Genomic DNA, 22,301 nt, shown 5'->3' on the forward strand with positions numbered 1-22,301 from the left:
CCGAGAGCCTGTGGGCAAACCACACTAAAAAGTTGGCTTTTCCCCAGGGGCCAATCTTGATTTCCCACGGCTTCAAAACTATCATTCTTAAAGCGAAAACCCTTTTTAGAGCACTCTGAGGCTTCATGGCACAGAGACCAGCAGAGATAAATCTTTAAAAACCCACCGGGGAGTTCCCGAGAAATCTCGTCGTATTTGGTCTACCAGCTTAGGTGGGATCTAATCTTGAATTCTTCGCTGGCCCACCTAGGTCAGTCTGGGTCACAGCAAGGAAGGCACTAAGTGTGAAAGCCCCAGGGGATGAGAAGCAAGGCTTTAACCAACCAGCCAGCCAATTAGTCAGCTAATGAATTCCCACTGAACACTTGTGTTTGGCTGAGCCCTGGGGATAGAGGAACCTAGGAGATCGGCATACTAGCGTTGTTGTGACTTCCATTCATGGAGCTATTGCTGAAATGCAAGTTCTGACTTAACCGAGTCTGGGGTTCCTTGAATCTCCATGTTTCCCAAGGTGTCCCAGTGACATCATTGCTCATGGCCCTCGGTACCTTCCTGGGTGGCAAGGCTACCCCTCCCTGAGTGCACAGGGCAACCAGCTCTGTGGTTCTAGAAGGCTCTAGTGGGCAAGTGAGTGAAGACCACAGGTCTATTCCCTGACTTCAGCCAGCTCATGGGATGGCAGGCAGCTCACATAATGGCCGACAGGTCAGCTCCATAGAGAATGATATGCAATCCAAGGCACACTTCTTAACTGGGTGTGGCTGAGGAAGTCAGGGAGGGCCAGCAGAGCTGTAGCACAGAGTGCCTACAGAGGGGAGCAGAGGGGTCCCTGTCCTTGTCGTGAGGACAGGGACCGAGCAGGAATAATGCTTCCAATGCCAGGCCAATCTGGGCGCTGGGCGTCTATGCCCTGCATCCTCTCACACACAGCTAGGAAGTCCCTTGTAATAGCTTCATTTTGCAAATCACAAAAGCATGGCCGGCTAGTTGCTTGCTTAAGCCTGCAGTGCCTGAGTGGCAGGGCCAGGTTCCTCTTGACTTCACATGCTCTGAGTGCAGGCTGCTCCCCATCAGCTCTCAGTGTCTGGCCAAGTTGCTCCATGCTTCTGTGACTTCAAGAAACCTGACCCAGCTTGCAGCCAGACTGACAGACACCTGATCTGTGCCAGGAAGCCGATTAATATTGACTGCTGTGCTCTCAGGCTGCCAGGAGCATGGCTGCTTCTCTGCTCTCACTGGGGCTGTCTTCTCCCTGTGTTCCCCTACTTCCCTCCTGATACCCCTGAGCCAGAAGGCAGCATCCCCTGCTCCCAAATGTCCCTCATTGTTCCAAAGAGATGGAGACCCCCTGTGGTCCAGGGAATATCAACCCTTCCGGCAGAATCACAATGCTGTCCTCCTTCCTTCCATCTCAGAAGCATCTGCTTGGAGTGGACCCTACAGAGAAGACCATGGGCTGGGCGGCAGCCCCTGGTTCCATTCTTACCACTCACCACAGCGTTACTCTTCATCTGAGGGAGTCTGCTTCTGCCAGGAGCCGAGGCAAATACTTCACTCCTAAATACTGTGTCTAACCCAGTGTATGTACTGGTAGCAGACAGAATCCAAGATGTGCACTGACCTCTGCTGCCTACAAAAGCAGGTCAGAGAGGCCAGTGGGTAAGGCTGCTCTGGGCTCTCTCTAGGCCGACCCTGAACAGTTGCTTATCAGTCCTATGCAGATAATAGGCGTTCTCACACCTCATCCCACTTTTTTTTTTTTTTTAAATGGAGTCTCACTATCCCAAGCTGGCCTCGAGCCAAGGATGACCTTGAAATTCTGATCCTCCCCTGTCTCCACCTCTGGAGTGTTGGGATTGTAAGTGTGAGCCTCTAAACCTGGTTTGCATTGGGTGGGGTGGGTTTTTTTTTTTTTTTTTTTTTTTTTTTAAGACTTGAAATACTGCTTTCTATTCAGTCTAGGAAAAGCAGTTATCCAAGCCGATGGTAAATGTAAACAAAATTGTTCTGAGCTTGGGGAACTCGGGATAACAGTGGGGGTCTGTAGCAAGCCCTGTCCACCTGCACTTCCTGAAGGACTGTGCCAGGATGGCACGGTGTGGGGGTGATGCTGTGGACCCACTGCTTTTCTTCTAGAAAGTCTAGAGAAAGATTTGGAGATGGAGCTGGGCATGGTGGCATGTGGCTATAACCTCGGCACTGGGGTGGCTGAAGCCAGAGGATTGCAAATGTGTGAGCAGCCTTGGCTACATAACAAGCTTCAGAGCCTATGAGGCTACACAACGAGCCTTTGTCTCAATATTAAAAGAAAGCAAGGGGGGGGGCAAAATTCCATTTTGTATGATGATAATGGGTTCAATTTTGGAGACACTGTTCAAGGTAAAGAAAAAGGCGTCTGTGAACCTGGCTCAGCATCTGCTATGTTTCTGGGCTGCTGAGGGGAAGAGGACCTCCTCCCTGAATGAGGTAGACTGTACTTTGAGTATGGTGATCCTGACACTAAGGGTCCAGATAAAGCCACACTTTTCCTACAAGCTTTCTCTTTTCATTAACACACAAGCACTGTCAGTCCTCAGGACAGAAGGAGGCAGGGCCTTCAATCTGGGCACACTCCCCAACAGAGAGGGGTCCAGGGCTGTCTCCTCTGTTCCCACAAGCCCTGGCTACTTCCTACAGCCTTGTCCTCCCAGCCTCTCTGTCATGCAGATGGCTTGCCAGGGCACCCTGCACCCCACAGAGCACACCTTCTCCTCATGAGCAAGCACCCGCTTCTAGAGGGCTGCGGAGAGAGAGCAGCACACTGGGCCGTGGGCCATGGTCCACCATTTCACTAATGGTGGTGGCGAGATTCTCAATGGGCAGAGAGTTCTGACTGCAAGTCCTTCAGGGAGGCTGTAAGGACAAGGGAGTAGAGCAGGTCACCTCTCTGCTGCCTTCGGTCTCAGATGCAATGGATGCCCACCACCAGCTGTCAGTCATGGTGGCATAGCGGGACTGTGGAGCCCTGCCACGTAAGTAGAGCTGAATGCGGGTGCCAGTGCTTACACCCAGGCTGTTGCTAATCCTCAGGGGACCTCAAGGGCTTGGGGAATGCATGGTTCGGTCATAAGCAGAAGGCCCTAGAAAGAGGTCCTCCCATAGCCACAGTAATAAGATCTCTTGTGGCTTTAGGGGGGAGTGACGAGCATAGGCCATGCTCCAGGAGCAGGGCAAGGGGCACTTAGTGGAGTGTAGAGCCAGGGACAATGTGACTCTAGGAATAGATGGTGTGAGAAGGGACACTTCATCGCTTCGGGGCTCTATCTCTGCACGATGCTCTGGTGGCTGGGCTGTGGGCTGAGAAGAGCTCCACCAACGGGAGCTGTAAGCGGAAGCCAGGGCTGGGTGAGGGCTGCTCTCCATCAGCCTTGCGCAGACTCCATCCCTGGGGATCTGTCACAAACTCGCAGGCTCCTCTGCTCGGGATGCCCCTGGCCTGCATCCTAGCTGCCTCTGCTCCTCAGAGGAGAGTCCTGAAAATGGCCCTTCAGCACAGGTCCAGTTACTGCCCAGTCGAGCAGGGGAGGAAGACAGCGACCTGAAGTTGCAGCTGAGTCTCTCAGCTGTGCCACATTTGGATTCATGTATCAAGGCCAGAGCAATATGCACAGAAAGGGGGCTGTGCTGTGTTCAAACTCTGCTAGCTTCATTTTAAGCATGTGTTCAGTGCATCTCTTGAAGCAGGTTATACTGACTTCTTTGTAGAAAAGCTCTGAAAGCGATGTGGCGTGTGTGTGTGTGTGTGTGTGTGTGTGTGTGTGTGTGTGTATGACACACTGACAACTCTGAACTGGGGGCTTTATGTATGTTAACGTGACAATATTATGTAGTAAATATTATGCACCCATTGTGCAGATAGAGACTGTGATTCAGAGCAGGAGGGGAACTTGCCCAAGGCCACATGACAAGAAGAAGCAGAGCCAGCACCAGGCCCACGCTATCCAAGCTCCTACTTGTCCATCAGAATCCAATGATCTTGGCTAGTTGATTATAATCCTGCCTTTCCTGGCCACACCTGTTCCCTGGACCACATTTACCCAATTGATCTCCACCCTTTGTCTCTTTCCCATAAGGAATGAAAACTGCCCGTGGGAATCATCATGCTGAAGAAACTATTTGCCATCTGAGCCTGCCAAATTCCAGTGTAAGGTCCCGGACCCCCTTCACTTGAATTGGCATTAAGGGCAGGTGTGGTGTTAATACTACTGGCCCAACTACTGTACAGAATTATGATCATGGGATAGCAATGGTGTCTGCAGTTCTGTGGGGTTCTTCCAAAGCTCTTTCTCTGGCTCATGAGACTCCGATAGCATTAGTTCCATTTTAGAGTTGCAAAGTAGAGGTACCCGAGAAAGCACCCATCCTGCCCCTCATTCCTAGGAAGCCGCCAACAGAAACGCTGAGGCTGTAATAGGAACATGGAATGATTTCACAGCAGGCCTCACAGGGGGCCCTGACTTCTAGCTGCACAACCAAGGGACCAGCTGACGGTGCACCAGGAGGTGAGCTTGGGGCCCTCAGAACCTCAGGCTGCCCAGATGAAGGCGGTGATTGGCTGCTGGTTCAAACAGCATCCTTGGCGGATTCTCTATCACCTGTCTAAGGAAGTCATAACGCCTCCTGCATAGGCTACTGGGGTCTGGGGAGAAATAAGTGCCTAATTAGAGGAACTGGGGACCAATCCCCTGGCTATCTTGTCATTAAAGAAGCAAAAACTCCGAGAGTTGTGATTGAGATAAAAGCAGAGAGGGGACTAGACAGTGTTTGTGGGCTTTCTAGGGACATGGCTATCTTGTCTGAGACCAGAAGAGAGAAACCTAGCATTCTGCTTAGGGACTTCACTTGGAGAAAATGCAGAGACTGTTAGAAAAACGATTTGAGTACAGCTGTGGAGTGGACCGCTAACTTCCTTAAACTAGAATGTTTCATGGCTCACCCCAAAGACCTGCGGGGGGGTTGCCCACTGCAGCTCACATCCATTCACTATGATGCTTGGCTGTGGTATACTTGTACAGTGCGTGCGCAGGTACCCTGCCAGTCCTCTGCAGAAGATGTATGAAAAATCACCAACAAAAAGGCATGAAAATCAAATTAATTCCTTTCACATTTTCCCCACATTTGTATCTGTCTATTTTTTTTTCTATTCAAGCCTGCCATCTCTATGAAAGCAACTTCCGAAATTCTAATACATTTCGTCACTGTAACCCCGCACTGTATGAATTCTGCATTAGATAATGAAGGGGATTAATAATTAAGTCAAAATGAAAAACTACTTGTTTCCTCTCCAAGGCCTGGGGAACAGATTTCCTGGGCTGGTGCCAATTTGTCAGGGATGATTAGAGAGTATCACACAGAAGTACAGAGAAGACAACATCAAGAAAGCACATGAGGTGAATATCCAGATGTTTATGTAAAGGTGAAAGGGTAGGGGGTGACAGGGCAGATGGGAACCAGGGTACATTAGGTATGGCCCCCAGAATTACAGCGGAAACCTACTGGTACGGGAGGCCAGGACACACTCATTCGGAACACTTTGTGTGTACTGTTTATTTAGTCCCTTCAGAAAAGACATGGAGTTGGTAGTACTTTCCCATGTCTGGTCCAGGAAACAGGCACAGGGTGTGGGAACTGCATTCAAAGCACCAAGTTGTTGTTCTAAGTTTAAAACCCAGGCTGGCCGCCTTAGAGTCTCCCTCAGCATCAGGAACACAAGGGAGAGAGAATGGCCTCAGATCCCGTACACAGGGAGGATATAAATGTCTTGGGAGAATGAATGGAAAAGGGAGAGGCAGGAAGACTAGAAGAAAAATAGAAGGCAGAGGACTGGAGACAAGAGTTCAGAAGCAGCCGGGCAGTGGTATACACCTTCAATCCCAGAGCACTGGGGAGGCAGAGGCAGGTGGATCTCTGTGACTTCGAGGCCAGCCTGGTCTACAGTGCGAGTTCCAGGACAGCCAGGGCTGCACAGAGAAGTCCTGTCTCAAAAAACAAAACAAAACAAAAAAAAAACCCAAAATTCCAAAACAAACAAGCAAACAAACAAAAAAGGGTTGAGAAGCAAAGAGAAAAGGAAGCAAGAACTACAAAAGACCTGTCAAGGGGTCGTGTGTCATGTGTCAAGGGGTCATGTGTCAAGGGGTCATGTGTCAAGGGGTCATGTGTCAAGGGGTCATGTGTCAAGGGGTCATGTGTCAAGGGTCGTGTGTCAAGGGGTCATGTGTCACGTGTCACTGCGTACTTCCTGTGAGACTCCTGCCATCCGCCATCTTCCGTCTTTTCTATGCCATTTCAAGATGGGTGCAGTCTGACCTGTTTTCCAGGAAGTGAACTGAGAAATCAAATGACTCTGGGGGCACACAGTGAACGGCTGGCAGAGGGGGAAAGAACTGATGATGATATGCAGGAAATCAAAGGAGAGCTAAATGAACGGAGGAGAGCACCAGGTCTGTGGACTGAAAGAATAAATGTGATAAAGAGGGGCGCTTTCCCGGACTGACACGAAGTTCATCCCAAGTGTTTTCTTTCACATAAAGATTTTGCTAAGATCTATTAGAGAGACAAACAGTTTAGCTTAGATAAAATAACTTTGAAAAAAAAACCAATAATACAACAGAAGGGATCAATCTACCCAGTTTCAAGACTTACTACACAGCTACAGTAAACAAGAATGTGGTGTGAGATGGAGACACATATAGAGCAAAGGAACAGAAAGCCAGAGAGACCTTCACAAAGATGCTCAACATTCTTGGCTCATTTATTTTCAAAAAAAGTGCAAAAGAAATTCAATGGAGAAAAGATAACCTTTTCAACAAATGAGGAAGGGGCGATCTGACATCCATGGGGAAGTGGGGGTGAACTGAAGTCTCTGGCTGGTGGTGGCGCACGCCTTTAATCCCAGCACTCGGGAGGCAGAGCCAGGCGGATCTCTGTGAGTTCGAGGCCAGCCTGGGCTACCAAGTGAGTCCCAGGAAAGGCGCAAAGCTACACAAGAGAAACCCTGTCTCAAAAAACCAAAAAAAAAAATAAAAATAAAAACAAGAAAAAAATAAGAAAGGAAGGAAGGAAAGAGAGAGAGAGAGAGAGAGAGAGAGAGAGAGAGAGAGAGAGAGAGAGAGAGAAACCCTCAATATGGATCTTAGTTGTAAGAATAGGAAAGAGCATATGGAAAATGCTTCAGGATCTAGGGCAGCCAGGCAGAGTTTTTACACTTGACATCAAAAGCAGAACCCATAAAACACAAAGCTGACACTGTTCATCTAAACTGAAAACATCTGCTTTGGAAAAAGACTTTCTAAGGAGCTGAGAGGACAGATGATCAAGGAGGAGAGATACTTGCCGAGTGTATATTTGACAGAGGACTAATGCACACACTACATAAAGAACTCCCGAACTGAACAGAGACTCAGAGAGAAGGCAGCTAGAAAACAGGCCGAAGACATTGGTGGCATATGCAGAGAGCGAATGAGCACCCTGGAAGGTGCTAGCTTGTTGTCTGTGGGGAAAATGCAAGCACACCACGGTAAGCTACTGTACACACCTGTCAGAAAGGCTGAAGGACGGGGGTGACAGCAAGTGTCGGCGAGGATGCAGAGAAGCTGGGCCGCTCGTCACGGCTGGTAGAAATGTAAAATGATGGAGTCATCATGAAAGACAGTTTACATTTTTTTTAAAAAAAACGGTCTATTTTGTTATTCATTGATGTGTGTGCATGCACATGAGTTACAGGTGGTTGTGAGCTACCAGATATGGGTGCTGAGAACCAAACTTCAGCTTACCCAAAGAGCAATATGAGTTTTGGTTTTTTTTTTTTTTTGTGTGTGTGTGTGTGTGTGTGTGTGTGTGTGTGTGTGTGTGTGTGTGTGCTTTGTTTGCTTGTTTGTTTGTTTGGTTGGTTGATTGGTTTTTTGAGACAAGGTTTTTCTGTGTAGTGCTGGTCGTCCTGGAATTCACTCTGTAGACCAGACTGGCCTTGAACTCACAGAGATCCACCTACTTCTGCCTCCTGAGTGCTAGGATTAAAGGCGTGTGCCATCACCTCCCAGCCAATATGAGTTCTTAACCACTAAGCTGTCTATCCTTGACTTTTGAAAAATTTTAACTAAACATACCACTACCATATGACCCAGAAATTGTATTTCTGGGCATTTATTGTGGAGAATTGAAAACATGTTCACATAAAGCCAGTTCATCAATATTAATAGAAGCACTGTATAATAGTTCTGAACTGGGACAAACTCAGATGTCTTTTAATGGGTGGGTGGTTAAATAAACGGTCATATTTTCATATAATGGACTCTCACCAACAACAAACACATACACGCACGCACGTACATACATATATACATACAAACACACATATACACAGAAGAATACAAATTTCTAGGTAATTGTATTGAGAGAAAACAGTCAAACCCAAAAGTATCATCCTACTTCTATTATATTCTTGATATTAAAAATAAAAAGATTGAAATAGAGGGCAGAAGAGTGGCTGCCAGGGCTGAGGAGAGGGCAGGGTGGTTCAGAACCTGTATGGTGAGAATGAGGCAACACACAACAGGTCCATATGTATGTAAGCAGAGTTTTATTGGCGACCATTCGGTCAGTTTTGCCAGATGTTACTGCTGAGAGACAGTGGGTGAAGATATGGAACAGTGCTCTGATGGTCATTTCTTTTTTTAAAAAAAGATTTATTTATTTATCATGTATACAGTGTTCTGTCTGCATGCATGCTTGCAGGTCAGAAGAGGGCACCAGATCTCATTATAGATGGTTGTGAGTCACCCTGTGGTTGCTGGGAATTGAACTCAGGACCTCTGGAAGAACAGCCAGTGCTCTTAACCGCTGAGCCATCTCTCCAGCCCCTGATGGTCATCTCTTACACTGCGCATGAGTCTACAATGATCTAAAGAGTAAATAAAAAATGAATAAAGGGAATGAGAGAGTGACGGATGTAGTGGAAAAAAGGAGAAAAGAAAGAAAGAAAAAAAGCAACCCGGTTATGAAAGCCCAAAGGGCAGGTATAGTCAGAAAAGAGTAAGAAAACAGTCAGAGAAAGATCCAGGTTGAGGAGGGAGGGAGGGAGGGAGGGAGGGAGGGAGGGAGGGAGGGAGGGAGGGAAGGAGGGAGGGGGAAATAAAATGGTGTTGGTGTGAGCGTTTATGAGAAGTGGAGGGAGAGCCATACTTGAGTCAGTGCCGGACCCTGAGGACCATCAGGAGCCCATGCCCAGCCAGCCCCAGGCTCCAGTTCTCAGCCCCTGCTCTTCCATCCTGCTCCCTTACTGTCCTGTGTCTACAGGCCACGCTCCAAGCCACTCACCTGCCACCAGAAGACCTATTTTTGCCAGGCCCCATGGAAGCCTTCCCTGCATCCCTTAGTTGAGGCTGTCTTTGTAAGGACTTTCTGCCTGTGTCTTCTTGTCACTTCCCAACTGGGCTCTAATTTATACCCCTCCCAGGGTAGGGCAGGCAAGTGTGTAAATGAGCCCACCTTCTATCTCAGGTACTTGCACAAGGCAGGGGCTTCATTTGTATTTTGAAGGGATGTGAGTGATTTTTTTTTTTTTTTTTAGTTCATGTCATGAAGATTGGTTAACAAAACAACCAAGCCCATCTGACCAGGGCAGGAAAGACCTTGGCACTCTGACGGTCAGTGGGGTCCTGTTCTGCTGTGAAAGTCAGCTGGTTGTCATGACAGCTTTCCTATGGAAGGACCCTAGGGATGCCCATGGCTTCTGTTTCACTAAAGACAGCCACCTTCTTGGCACAGAGGCAGTACCACATGTAGGTTGCTCTTCTGACCCATTCCCCACCAAGTTCAAATATCAAATTCTTAGAGGCCAGAGCTGGGTCAAGATGGACGAGGGACAGAATCTTAGAACAGAGGCTTGGCCCCAAATCTCAGAGTCCTCTGTTCTTGCTTTCTTCCTCTCTTCTGACCAGAAGAGGCGATGGAAGGTAATTGCACTCTGGTCTCCCTGCTTGTGATAGCGGGAGCCTGGAATGTGAGAGAAGCTGAGAGAGAGAGAGAGAGAGAGAGAGAGAGAGAGAGAGAGAGAGAGAGAGAGAGAGAGAGAGAGAGAGAGAGAGAGAGAAAGAGAGCATTCCCAGCCCCAAGAGCCAAGTCAGGGCCATGAAGACGTGCCCGCCAAACCCAACCCGACTCCTTCCCCTTCATCATCTTGCCCAGACTCTGGTCAGCCTCTGGGTTTGTCCTTGGTGACCAGGAAGTGCTGTTGCTACCTGCTAACCGGTCAGATTAACCCTGACCTTTGCTCCCAGCCTGCTCTGGTCCCGAATGACGGCAGGACTTAACATTTAAGTTCCAGCCAGGATCTCCAGGGTCGTGTGTTGAAGGTTTGTTCCTGACATTTAGTTTTAACCCAGCTCTTGGCAAAGGTTGCTGTCACCCTGGGCTCTGTGGACAGGAATAGCTCCCTTATCAGAAAGTCGAGGCAGGAGGAACTAGACGCCCAGGACAGCCACCCAGTCCCTTCCGTTGGGTTCCTCTCCTCACTTTAAAAACAATTTCAGAGAAAGCCGCTTCTTAAGCTGCTTTGAAGAAAAAAAAATACACTTAGGTAATTTTGTTCAAATTTCTCCCTGTAATTCTTTGTATCGGAACTCTCATTCTCCTGTCTCTAGAGGGGAAGAAGAGGAAGAAAGAAAGAAGGAAACTGTTCTTTATAGCCGACAAGTGTCTCAGCAGACAGTGGACGATCGGCCCCTTCAGAAACACTGCCTCTCAGTGACCAGTTCACACAGCGAAAAGCTTGGTCTAAAAACGGATCCACTGAGCCACCACGGATTCCTGCCCCCACTCAGTTTCCTTCCGTTGTCCTCCGCTCCCTGCCTAAAAGTCTGGTCAGTATAGGCTTGGAAAATACAGGCAAGCTTTAGCTAATGTCCTTAATGGAAAATAACCCTGCTTTGATTACATTCAAAAGACTCCAAAAATTATCTATTCCTGATGTATGCTAGGAAATCAACTGACTGCTGAACTGATTTTAAATAACATTCAGAAGTGGATGGAGTGTTCAGGTATATGAACTTCCAGCATACATTCCAGTGGCTTGGCCCCAGAAGGCATGCAGAATCCCTAGCACCTTAAAAGTGAGTAGAAACTGAAGACTGGGCCCCCTGCTGTGGAGTAAACTTCATCACAAATGACTACAGCAGCCTTAGAAGGCTCCTCAACTGATGGATCAGAAACTCAGTTACACAGTTGCAGAGGACGCTAGAAAGACTTTGCAGTCTGTGCATCATGTACCAGAGGAAGCAAGGCCAATGAGATATAATCACAGGGACACATTGACATGTCCATGGGACCTACAGAGAGGTGTTCTGCATGCCCAGGATGTGGAAGGCAGCCTCAGGGGAATCTTTACTGGGGAATCCTGTTGAGACCTGACTTTATACAGAGTAAGTATTTCAGCTTCAGGACAGCTCTGGACAGAGGCAGACAGCTCTGGGCAGAGGGGATGACCAGCCCTGTCCATCTCCTGCTCTCCCTCCCGTCTTCCCTCCTCCCACAGCTGACCTGCTTGCTAGATGGAGCATAGAACGCATTCATTTTATGCTTAAAACAGACATGCTCCAAAGCAAGAAATGCTGCTTCTGAGTAGCCAGCAGTTGGTAGCTGTCTTGGAGAGGCAATGCCAGAGTGCTGGGCCCTTTTTCTGTTGGAAAGCTAGGTAGTAAGTCTGGGGAAGATGGCTGGGTGTTGTTGGAGGATGAAATTATTTCTGTGATAGTTTCTCTTTCAGTGGTGACCTGATTCAGTTGTGCTCCCAAGCACACCCTGAGCCCTAGAACTCCCTATGGAAGCAGACCTTTGCCCTGTAAGACCTGTTCAGTAGTCTACGATCCCAAGGAGTCTAGCCAACCCTTTTATGTCGGAACCTAATTCAATCCTCTTCTAAATCCCACAGCATCATTCTCTTCTGTTCACCTACCACAGCCTAGGAAACCCTGGGATGGGATTTAAGACTACATTCACCTAAAACAGGCACCGCGGGTCATGCCTCTAATCCCAGCACTCCAGAGGCAGAGGTGAGCTGATCTTTGAATTCAAGGCCAGCCTGGTCTACACAGTGAGCAGCAGCTATATAGTGGTACCGCATCTCTCAGAACAAAATAACGATGGGGGCAGAGGAGACTGCACCTAAGGAAAGGCATGGACGGAGAAGATTAGGAGCACCCTTGAGGGCCCAGAGTTCCTTTTGCTTTAGTTCCTTCGAGAAACAGGAAAACCAAGCAAGCTCTGCCTTACAGGACCTGTGTCCAGGTTAAGTCATAAGACCCTGTCTCAGCTCAACATCCCAGTCCCATAAATATTAGCTGCTTTCCCTGACTTTCCCACGGGGGGAATGTGCTCTGTGAACTAGGCAGCTTGCTTGTGTCAAAGAATAGGTATGTATGGTTTGGAGACAGATAGAGATGAGAATCTCCTGTCCATACACTGTGTGCTACAAGCAAGTTACTCATCCTCCCTGGGCTACGTTTCTAACCTGCAGGATAGGATTGGAAGTCCCAGTTTAACTGAGAGGGATCAAAGAGTTCTTGGTAAACATGCATATTCCCGCGCATCATCTTGTATTTGAAAGGGTCTCCATTTCTTAGCACGGACACTGGGCAGGCTAGAGCTTCCACTCCCTCTTGGGGGTATCCTGTGGAATTTTGAGGAGCCAGCACTAATCCAAGTCTGTTCCACAGCCCCAGAACAGAAGAGCCCCACTCCCAGTGGCCTGCCCTTGCATTTGAGGGAAGCCCTGACAGAACCAGGGGCTACAGGGCAGATCTTCAGGGAGAGACATTCATCAATAAAAAATAAAAACAAAAAGTACTGTGACGGTGTGCTCACCCTCCTCCAGCTTTTATCTTCATCCTTTTTTTTTTTTTTTTTTAAATAATGGCAAAGATGTTTTAAAAAGAAAGCAAGCATGCAGGTAGCAGCCAGCGCAGAGGGGAGGGCTAGCACCACAAGAGAGGCTTCCCAATTTGATCAGAAAGCAAGCTGCTGAAGCCAGCCGAGAGTCTAAGGTTCAGGGGTTCGCCTCACCGGGTCATCTCGGCCCCTGCTAGAAGGTAGAGCTGCTAATGGGAGCAAGGTTCTCGTTATCTCCTCCCACAGCCCGGCTGGGCAAGCCTAAGATGGAAGGTTTGGGCGCCCAGGTATCCGGGTCTGGCGCCCGGAGCGGGGGCGTTTACAGTCCTCGGGAGGCTGGACTCCTCATCTCTGGGCGGCGAGCGGCCAAGGCCAGCTCCGGTTTGCTGAACTTTGGACCTCGGGATCTTGTTCCCATCCCGTCTCAACCTAGCAGGCTCTCGGGTGGGTGTGAGCTTGCTTTCAGAACCAAAGGATCCCCGGCGCCAGTCCGGCTTGGGGAGTCGCTGGGCTGGGGAGGGATGCAAGGGAAAAGGAGACAACTTACTTGTCGAGAAGGGAGCTTCTCTGAACCCCTGGGGCTAACTTCGGGCGGTCCTTCCTAGGCGGTGCAGGTGGCGCTCAGGGCTCTCCCGGGGATTCCCTAGCCTCAGGCATTGCCGACCTCCTGGCAGCTGCCCTGAGCTACTCTGGAGTCGCGAGTCCTGCGGGCAGAGGCGTCTAAACCTCCCGCCCCTTCACGGGTCTGCCTCGCCCTTCTAGCTAGAGAGAGCAGCAGGAGGCTCACTGCTGTCCCTCTCCTCCCCGCCCTTCTCTCTTCTCCCGCCCCATCCCCTCCCGTCCCCCTGGGTTCTCCTCCCTCTGTCCCCCTACAATTGAATCTCTGGATAAGAACGCGATTTAAAGGGCCACAGGCAAAGGAGAATAACAAGGAAAGGCAGTAATGGGGGAAATGCATGCACAATGGGGCAGATAGTGGAGATGGGTGGGGGCTGTTGGTGCCAGGGGTCGCAGTCACTTGGCAAGGGGTCGGGTGCTGGAGGCTGATCGGAGAGAGCTTGCAGCCTCCGCCTTACTCTCTTGTCCCCTGCTCTCTGCTTCTCCCCTGGTTCGCCACCTCCCTCCTGGACCTCCCGGGTGATGATCCTTTGCTTCTAGCCACTCGAATGTGAGAGTCCGAGACCTGCACCGGTGGATGTGAGTGTGTGAGAGCCTCCCTTGTATATGTGGAGAGGCTCGGGTGTACCTGTGTGTGTGTGTGTGTGTGTGTGTGTGTGTGTGTGTGTGTGTGTGTGTGTGTGATCGCGCGTGTGTAAGCGCCCCCGCGACTGTGTGAGCACCCCTCGTGCCTACGTTTAGAGGGTGTGGAGGTGCAGACAGGAGAAACTCTTAGGGCAGAAAATGCAGGCTCAGAGCCTTGTAGGGACTGCGCAGTCACTCTGGGGCGCGTTGACAGAACTTCCGTGCCTTTCCAGAGAGCCAATGCAGCAGGTGGGGACCTTCCTTCCTAGGGAAGTCAGGAGTCCTAGTCCTGGTACCACCTCAAGCTATATCCCAGCGCTAACCACGCTGATGAGTTTGGCTCCTGTAGCTGGACCAGCTTCTGAAGGTCTGAACCTCTGGCTGGAGGTGAAAGTCTAGAGAAGAGAGAAGGGAATGGGTGTATGTTGTTCGGGCATTCTCCTGAGGCCCCACCTCCTAAGCAACCTATAGCTAGGTGGGAATGGCAGGGAAGTGGCCTTTCATGGAAGGACAAGTGACACCCAAACTGTCTCCGGGGAAGATGGTTGGCCTTAACCCCCACTGCCCTACTTCTCTCTTTGTCTCTTCCCAAAGGCTTTATATATAAAATATTAAAAATACCATGTCATTTCTGAAATGAAGTCCTGTGTATGTTGTTGTATTATTAAGTATTCTAAGCAGAAAGCTGTCTGATAACGGTATTAATGGCGCACTCCTGAATCCCCGTGTTCCACTGAGCACAAACCCACCCACCTTCCAGTCCTCTGCTTGAACATTATTCTGTATCCACGTTCTCTGCATCTCGTCAGATCTCCCGATTCTATTTCATTTTCTGTTCGACATTCTCCATATATGTGCTCCATTGGCCGCCGCTCTGGAGGCTGAACATCCTTCCGGGATTCATTGTTTGTCTCTGTGCAGCCCAGATCCTTCTTGCTGTCTGAAACTCCCGCTCCCCCTCTTGTGTGGACTCCCGGCCTTGAGCAAAGAGAACTCTCTTCTTCGATTCCTGTGAACTGTAGGAAAGACAGAAATGCCGCTCTACACAGGGAGGGCTGCTGTCTGGGGAGAGGCAGCAGGTGACATCTGCTGGTGCCTTCAGGGGAGCCTATCAAACTCAGTGGAGTTAACTCTAGCTCCTCTCTGTCTGTTACCCAGCCTTTGGGGTTCAATACCCCAAATACTAGGCTTAGAGTAAGCTGTCTTTGGCCCCCCAAGTGAACACAGCCTGACTGTGCTTGTGTATCCCCAGGCCCTAGCTCCTGTGTTTGGGAGAATATTTATCATATGAATGGTGGCCATGACGAGGAAGCTGGCTTAGTCAATGACAAGGAGAAATATGCCCGTCACTGGGCCTGATGTGCAACTATACAGTCTTGCCAGAAAGCAGCACCAAAAAGCCACTGTCCTAGCCCACCCAGGAACAGAGCTAAGTGCCACCAGGCCAGCACCTGCCCCTGGTTACTCACTGTGGCCTACTCTGTTACCCAAGGAATCATCTGTCTGTCCCTCAAGGGACTTTGTCTTTGTGCTCATCTCATTGTCCCTAGTTAGGGTCACTATTGCTATGATGTGACACTGTGACCAAAAGCAAGTTGGGAAAGGACGGGGGTTTATTTGGCTTAAGCTTGCACATCATAGTCCATTACCAAAGGAAGTTAGGACAGGAACTCAAGCAGGGCAGGAACTGGAGGGAGGAGCTGATGAGGCAGCCATGGAGGAGCGCTGCTTCCTGGCTTGCTCATCATGGCTTGCTCAGCCTGCTTTCTGACTTATAGAACCCAGGACCACCAGCACAGGATGGCACCACTCACAACAGGCTGGGCCCTCTCTCCTCAATCACTAATTAAGAAAATGTCCTACAGTCAGATCTTACGGAGGAATTTTCTCAATTGAGGTTCCCTCCTTTCAGATGACTCTAGCTTATGTCAAGTTGACACAAAACTAGCCAGAGTGACCAGTATGTGCTGGCTTAACACTCCGTAGGAGTATTTAACTCTTTGATTTCCTAGTTATCACGAGAAGCTGTGCTGCTCTGAGATCCAGCTAATGCCCACTTGAAGCATTTGCTGAGCTTGGCTCCATGTTCCATCCTGTAGCAGCAGTGGCCTTTGGGTTGGTGTAGAGAACACGGTGTTCTTTGGATTAGTATAGAGAACACGGTGTTCTGTCTGCCTCTTGACGGAACATGGCAGAATTTGTAACACAACAGGATGGTCTGGGCAGTACTGCTTTGACAATATTCTCTGAATGCTGGGACCATAAGCCAGAGACAGAAACATCCATGTCCGGTTTTTAGCCTGGGCCTGAAAAATGAGAAGTGGTGGTTGGGATTCTAGTCCTGACCAGTGTTCACAAATTTGCAGACTTAGGGCGTTCTGGACTTTTCCGCCCAGATGGCATCTGAGGACAGGGGGCAGCTCTACTTAGAGAGCTCGGAAGGTGCTAAGTGCGTCTTTCATTGTCTGCAAATGAGAGAGAGGCACAAGAAAGCAGCAGAACTGGTGTGTGTTCTCACGGTTAATTAGCGTGCAGACCACCTCCTCTGTGTCTTCTCTGTACCTCTCTTCCCCTCTTCCATGAGCAGGAGCTGAATTCACAGTTAACGTCTTCCTCTTTAGAATATGACACTTACAGGAAATTAGTTTTTCTCCTATTTATAGAAATTGCATTTGCATTTATGAGGCTGGTAATGTCTCATAAATATTTCCTGCCAGATAAAATATTAATTAAAAGAATTTGTTGAGTTATACTCTGAAATCCTAACTAAATCTCTTCTAAGACAAATATTTTAGTACTTTTTTCTCATGCTAGGAGAATCTCTCATACATTACTGTGTATGTTAACAAGCTCTCCAGGAACAGAGGAACAGTAGATATCAATCAATGAACTATTTCCAAATTTTTAACTAACAGTCAGATGGCATCCATGCAATTTGCTACTGAACCCCCTATGGTAGTACCTGCCTTTCCCTCAAGAATTAGCAACCTGAATTTGTTTTTTCTGTTCTTAACATTTCTTTATACTAAAATTGCACGTGCATGCACGCTCACACACACACACACACACACACACAGAGAGAGAGAGAGAGAGAGAGAGAGAGAGAGAGAGAGAGAGAGAGAGAGAGCACTATCCAATCAGTGAACACTGACCAGTCCCTCCTCGTTCACTGTTACACTTTCTCTGGATTCAGTTGCCAGCAGTCAGCTGTGGTCTGAATAAATCAAATGGAAAATTTCAGAAATACTCAATTTATAAATTTTAAACTGCATGCCATTCTGAGGAACATGGTGAAATCTTACACCACCTCACTCTGTCCCATCAAGGCACGGAGTGTCTACACTGTATGAGAGACCACTCCCTGGGCATGAACTTGGTAACAAACGTTAGTATTAAGTTGTTCCTACATTCCTTAATAATATCTCTGAAGCGGCAGTGTCGTAACATAGGCCGCACAGACCCCAGAGCTGTAAGATGATTCCTTTCAGTGAAACCAACCGTGACAGTTCCCAACTTGAGAAGGAAGAATTTTCATTTGCCCAAGGTTGCTACAGTTTTAATAGTGAAAAATGAAACTTCTGTCTGTGGAGTTTCAAAGAAGGGGAAAAGAAAATTGTGCTAGCTTTGTTGTGGCACGAGGTGGTTGAACTGGATGGTCTGTGCTTGCTTTGGTTGGAGAGGCCTTCCATACGTGTAGGGGAGCAGCAAGTGTTCAGGCCTGGCTGGGGATCTGGAGACAGGCAGAGGTTAGGGGATTGTGAATCATTTCACATGCAGCAGCAGGCTTGCAGTGTTTGAGACACTTGGATGGATACTGTAGGAGAAGGTAACAAGCATAATGGACCTGGACCCAAAACACCTCCTATAAAATAGGGAAGGTCAGCAGGTGTACAGAGAAAGTCAGACTCACAACGTGGCTTTTAATTCCTCCTGGATACTTGGCTGGTGGTGTGGAACTGATAAGAATGTTAATGAAGCCCAGAGAGAGCAATCCAGCAATCAGCTGGGGCTGACTCCTGGCTGCCAGGCTACAGCAGAGAACAAGCCTGGAAAGGAGACCAGGATTTTCACAGGAGGATGGATAGGAGCAGAAATGGCCAGGTGAGCTCCCTGGGTTCAGGGACTGGAAGTGTGTGGTGTCGGGAGGGAGGTGCTACAGGAATTTGGGGAGAGCACTGATGTGGCAGATTGTAATCAGCTGAGTGCCTACTATGCTCTCATATGCTGGATGCTTCCTGTAAGCCCCTGTCTGTCATTTCCTCAACAGCCTTGGAGGAGCAGACTCAAGGGAGAAAGTGTCCTTCCGGCTGGCGCGTGCAGTGGCCCGTGCTACCACCCGTTCACCATGTCGGAGCGAGGGGCTGAGGATTAAAAACAGAGACAAGACAGCGGGTCATTCGTCTCAATAGAATGCCGAATGCCGTTTATTGAAGGAGGGAGGAAACCTTAAATACAGGCTTGCAGCACAGTGGGAGAACCCGGAGGGCAGAAGTTCACTACAGATGTTTTACATTCTCGTATCCTAGCTCTTTACACCAAATGCAGGATACACAAACAAGGAACCTCAGGTAAGCTGTTCAGGAGGAAGGGAACCTGCAGGGAGGACATCTGATCAAGGTCAGCAAGCATGGCAACAGCCGCCCAAGGAACGGGGGTCAGGGCCCAACAGGTGCGGTCATCAGCGGTGTCTCGGAGCTCTTAGCAGAAACCACTTTCCTTAGATTCTAGAATAGTATTTCTAATTGTGATGGACTGACCCGTGTCCCTACCAAATACTTAAGCTGAAATCCTAGCCCTCAGTACCTTGGTGAGTGGCTGTGTTTGGAGACAGGGCCTTTAAAGAATTAATTAAATCAGTATGAGGATACTGTGGTGAGCTCTAATCCAATTTGGCTTATGTTCTTGTAGAGAGAGGACATGTGGACACACAGAGAGAGACCAGGAATTGTTCGGCACAGAAGAAAGTCCGTAGGAGGACACAAGGAGAAGACAGTTGTATACAAGCTGGGGTGGGGGGTGCGGAGAGGGCTCATGAGAAACCAGGCCTTGACACTGGTCTCAAAGCTTCTGGAACTGTGAGAGAGAAAATTCTCTTAAGTGTCTAGCCTTTGGCCCGGTATTTGGTTACGGAAGTCTGGTAACCAATACACTGACCGCTGGGAGGGCCTGTGCCTTAGGGTTTCTATTGCTGTGATAAAACCAGGACCAGAAAGCAACTTGGGGAGGAAAGGGTTTATTTTATCTTACAGCATGTAAGTCCATCCCTGAGGGAAGCCGGGGGAGGAGCCTGGAGGCAGGAACTGAAGCAGAAACCACAGAATGACATTGCCTACTGCCTTGCTCCCCAGGCTGGACCAGCCTGCTTTCTTATGGGATCCAGGGCCACAAGACTGGAGGCGGCACTACCCACAATGGGCCTAGCCCTCCCACATAAATCATCGATCTAGAAAATGTACCACAGGCTTGCCCATGGGCCTATCTCATGGAGACATTTTCTCGGTTGAAGTTCCCTTTCCCAAATGATTCCAGCTTGTGTCAGGTTGATGCAAAATTAGCCAGCACAGCCTGTGTCCCAGGCTACGGGTTTGGAACTTAACTCTGCAGGCTGGAAGCCAGCGCTCTAGATTTCTGGACGGGGAGAACTATGAAAGTCACCGTGAAGGGCTCCGCAGGGGCGATTCATTTATTTCTTCTTTTCCATGAATAATTGCAGAGGACCTCTTTTGTGACTTCTGTGATTGCAGGAGCCACGGAAGTCTGGCTTCTCCCTGAACACCGCTTGCTCCTGGGGCTAACAGCACCTGGTGCACGCTGGTCAGCCAGCAAATACTGTCCCATGGAAGAACGGATGTGGACCAGGTTCTAGAAATGGAAGGAATGGCAAGACAACTCGGAGCTGGACTTTGTGGAGCTTAGACTCTGGGGAGGACCAAAACTGTACGATTTGTTCTGGAAAGAGTCACTTCAGGAGGGACAGGCATTACCTGGAGGCGCCGCCCTGTAGAACTCGGCAAAGAATGTTATCTGTGCTTTTTCTGTTTGAGATAGCACGTGTGTCCACTGCATATGTCAAATGTGCCCCTGAATACAAAATAGAGTTAAATTATGAGTTACCTTTGATTAAAACAGGCTTTGAGGTGGTAACCATACTGTATAGTCTAGGGTTCAGAGGCCTGGAGAACACTGCCAGGTTGGAATGGGTGCTGTCAGGAGGGGATAACACAAATGCCCTGGAAGGAAGAATCTTATGATTCACTTCTTTCCTAGCTTTATTGGTAAAAACAAAACAAACAAAACAAAACAAAACAAAACAAACAAAACAAAACAAAACAAAACAAAAAACAAAACAAAACCAAGAACATAACCCCTCAATTCTGTCCTGGAGGAAAAAAATGCCTGGTTCTCCTGTTTCCACAAGGTGCCAATGGCGCCATCTCGTGGTTGAAAAAGATTCTACCTTAACTAGAACTGTTTTCCTTGGTTCATTTTCATATGTAGTTTGTCTTGACTAAAGTTATATGTGCGCGCATTTGAAGCATGACATTGCTGCAGTTTGACACGATAAAATTTTGTCCTCTTCTTCCTCCATCTCACAGTTTGCAGAAGCCACCCTTCTGCTTCTCTGGACACTGCTGTCTATCCCAAGTGACATTCCTGCGGTAATAATTCTACCACAGTTGATGCTTCTAAATGGACACCACTGAGGATGGAGACCGACTTTCCTTCCGTCCCTGTCATTCCCACCTCATGCTTGGCCTCTCCCCATTTCTTACCCAGAAGTGGAGCTAGGCCACCATGCTAGCTGGACAACCTGGGTGTTACAATTCTAGTCATAGCTGATCCGTAGAGCAAATCGTTCCCAGCTACTTTTGCTCTGTGACTCAGCGGTGTCTCTCAGCACTGTCCTTTTTTCCAGGGGCCGTTGTGATTTTTCTGCACGATCATGTTACTGGCAGTGTCTTTTCTGTTCGAAGTTTTCTTCTCCTTGTCGAACTGTTTTCTAAAACACTTGTTTTCATGTCTGGTTCTCCTCAAGTATCTGGTAACCTGGCAAGAAAAAACCATAGCCCACAGTTAGGACTTGGTACCTGTCCGGCTCCCTGGAGGATTCTCTGGTTGAGTCATTTCACTGCAGAACTCGAAGCCTGCAAGCTGCTTTTGAGGTAGTTAAACTCCCTGGGCACACTTTCATCTCTTGTGTGGAGGTTGGAACCCTGACCACCAGAACCGTGACGACCACAGAACCCTAACAATAGAACCCGGACCACCAGAACCCTAACAACAGAACCCTGACCACAGATCCCTGACCACCAGAACCGTGACGACCACAGAACCCTAACAACAGAACCCTGACCACCAGAACCCTAACCACAGAACACTAACAATAGAACCCTGACCACCAGAACCCTGACCACAGAACCTTAACAACAGAACCCTGACCACCAGAACCCTGACCACAGAACCCTGACCACCAGAGCTCTGACCACAGAATTCTAACAACAGAACCCTGACCACCAGAACCCTGACCACAGAACCCTGACTATCAGAACCCTGACCACAATAATCCTGACCACAGAACCCTGACCACAGAACCCTGACCACTAGAACCCTGACTATCAGAACCCTGACCACAAGAATCCTGACCACCAGGACTGTGACCACCAGAACCCTGTGCACCAGAACCCTGACCACCAGAACACAGACCACCAGAACCCTGACTACAGAGCTCTGACCATCAGAACCCTGACTACCAGGAACCTGACCACTAGAACCCTGTCCATCAGAACCATGTCCACCAGAACCCTGACTACCAGAACTCTGACTATCAGAACCCGGTCTACCAGAACACTGACCACCAGACCCTGACCACCAGAACCCTGACCACAGAACCCTGACCACCAGAACCCTGTGTACCAGAACCCAGACCACCAGAATCCTGACTACCAGAACCCTAAACACAGAAACCTGATCACCAGAACCCAGACCACCAGAACCCTGATCACCAGAACCCTGATACCAGAACCCTGACCACAGAGCCCTGACCACCAGAACACAGACCACCAGAACCTGGACCACCAGAACTCTGACCACAGAATCATGTCCTCCATATCCCGAACCACTGGAACCCTGTCCAC

At 48.9% G+C, this 22,301-nt stretch overlaps 1 protein-coding gene and 2 long non-coding RNA genes across 3 annotated transcripts in view; 1 reads left to right on the top strand and 2 right to left on the bottom strand.

Moving 5' to 3' along the window:
* The window catches only part of Kcnj5 (potassium inwardly rectifying channel subfamily J member 5), a 34,232-nt gene extending 20,482 nt beyond the window's left edge, over positions 1–13,750 (bottom strand). The window contains exon 1 of the mRNA XM_006994496.4: positions 13,472–13,750. The gene's annotated coding sequence lies outside the window, so the exon portion shown is untranslated. The remainder of the gene's footprint in view (positions 1–13,471) is intronic.
* A 4,303-nt stretch (positions 13,751–18,053) lies between these two features.
* Positions 18,054–19,858, top strand: LOC143274216 (uncharacterized). Its single transcript, XR_013052671.1, has 3 exons — positions 18,054–18,267; positions 18,434–18,734; positions 19,075–19,858. It is a non-coding gene; the product is annotated as an uncharacterized LOC143274216 (long non-coding RNA).
* LOC143274217 (uncharacterized) lies at positions 18,563–21,370 on the bottom strand. The gene is made up of 3 exons (XR_013052672.1): positions 20,940–21,370; positions 19,822–20,247; positions 18,563–18,759 (listed from the first exon to the last, which is right to left on the bottom strand). It is a non-coding gene; the product is annotated as an uncharacterized LOC143274217 (long non-coding RNA).
* Between the last annotated feature and the right edge of the window lie 931 nt (positions 21,371–22,301).

The sequence above is a fragment of the Peromyscus maniculatus genome, chromosome 7 (genome assembly GCF_049852395.1).
Source record: "Peromyscus maniculatus bairdii isolate BWxNUB_F1_BW_parent chromosome 7, HU_Pman_BW_mat_3.1, whole genome shotgun sequence".
In the NCBI taxonomy this organism is placed as follows: domain Eukaryota; kingdom Metazoa; phylum Chordata; class Mammalia; order Rodentia; family Cricetidae; genus Peromyscus; species Peromyscus maniculatus.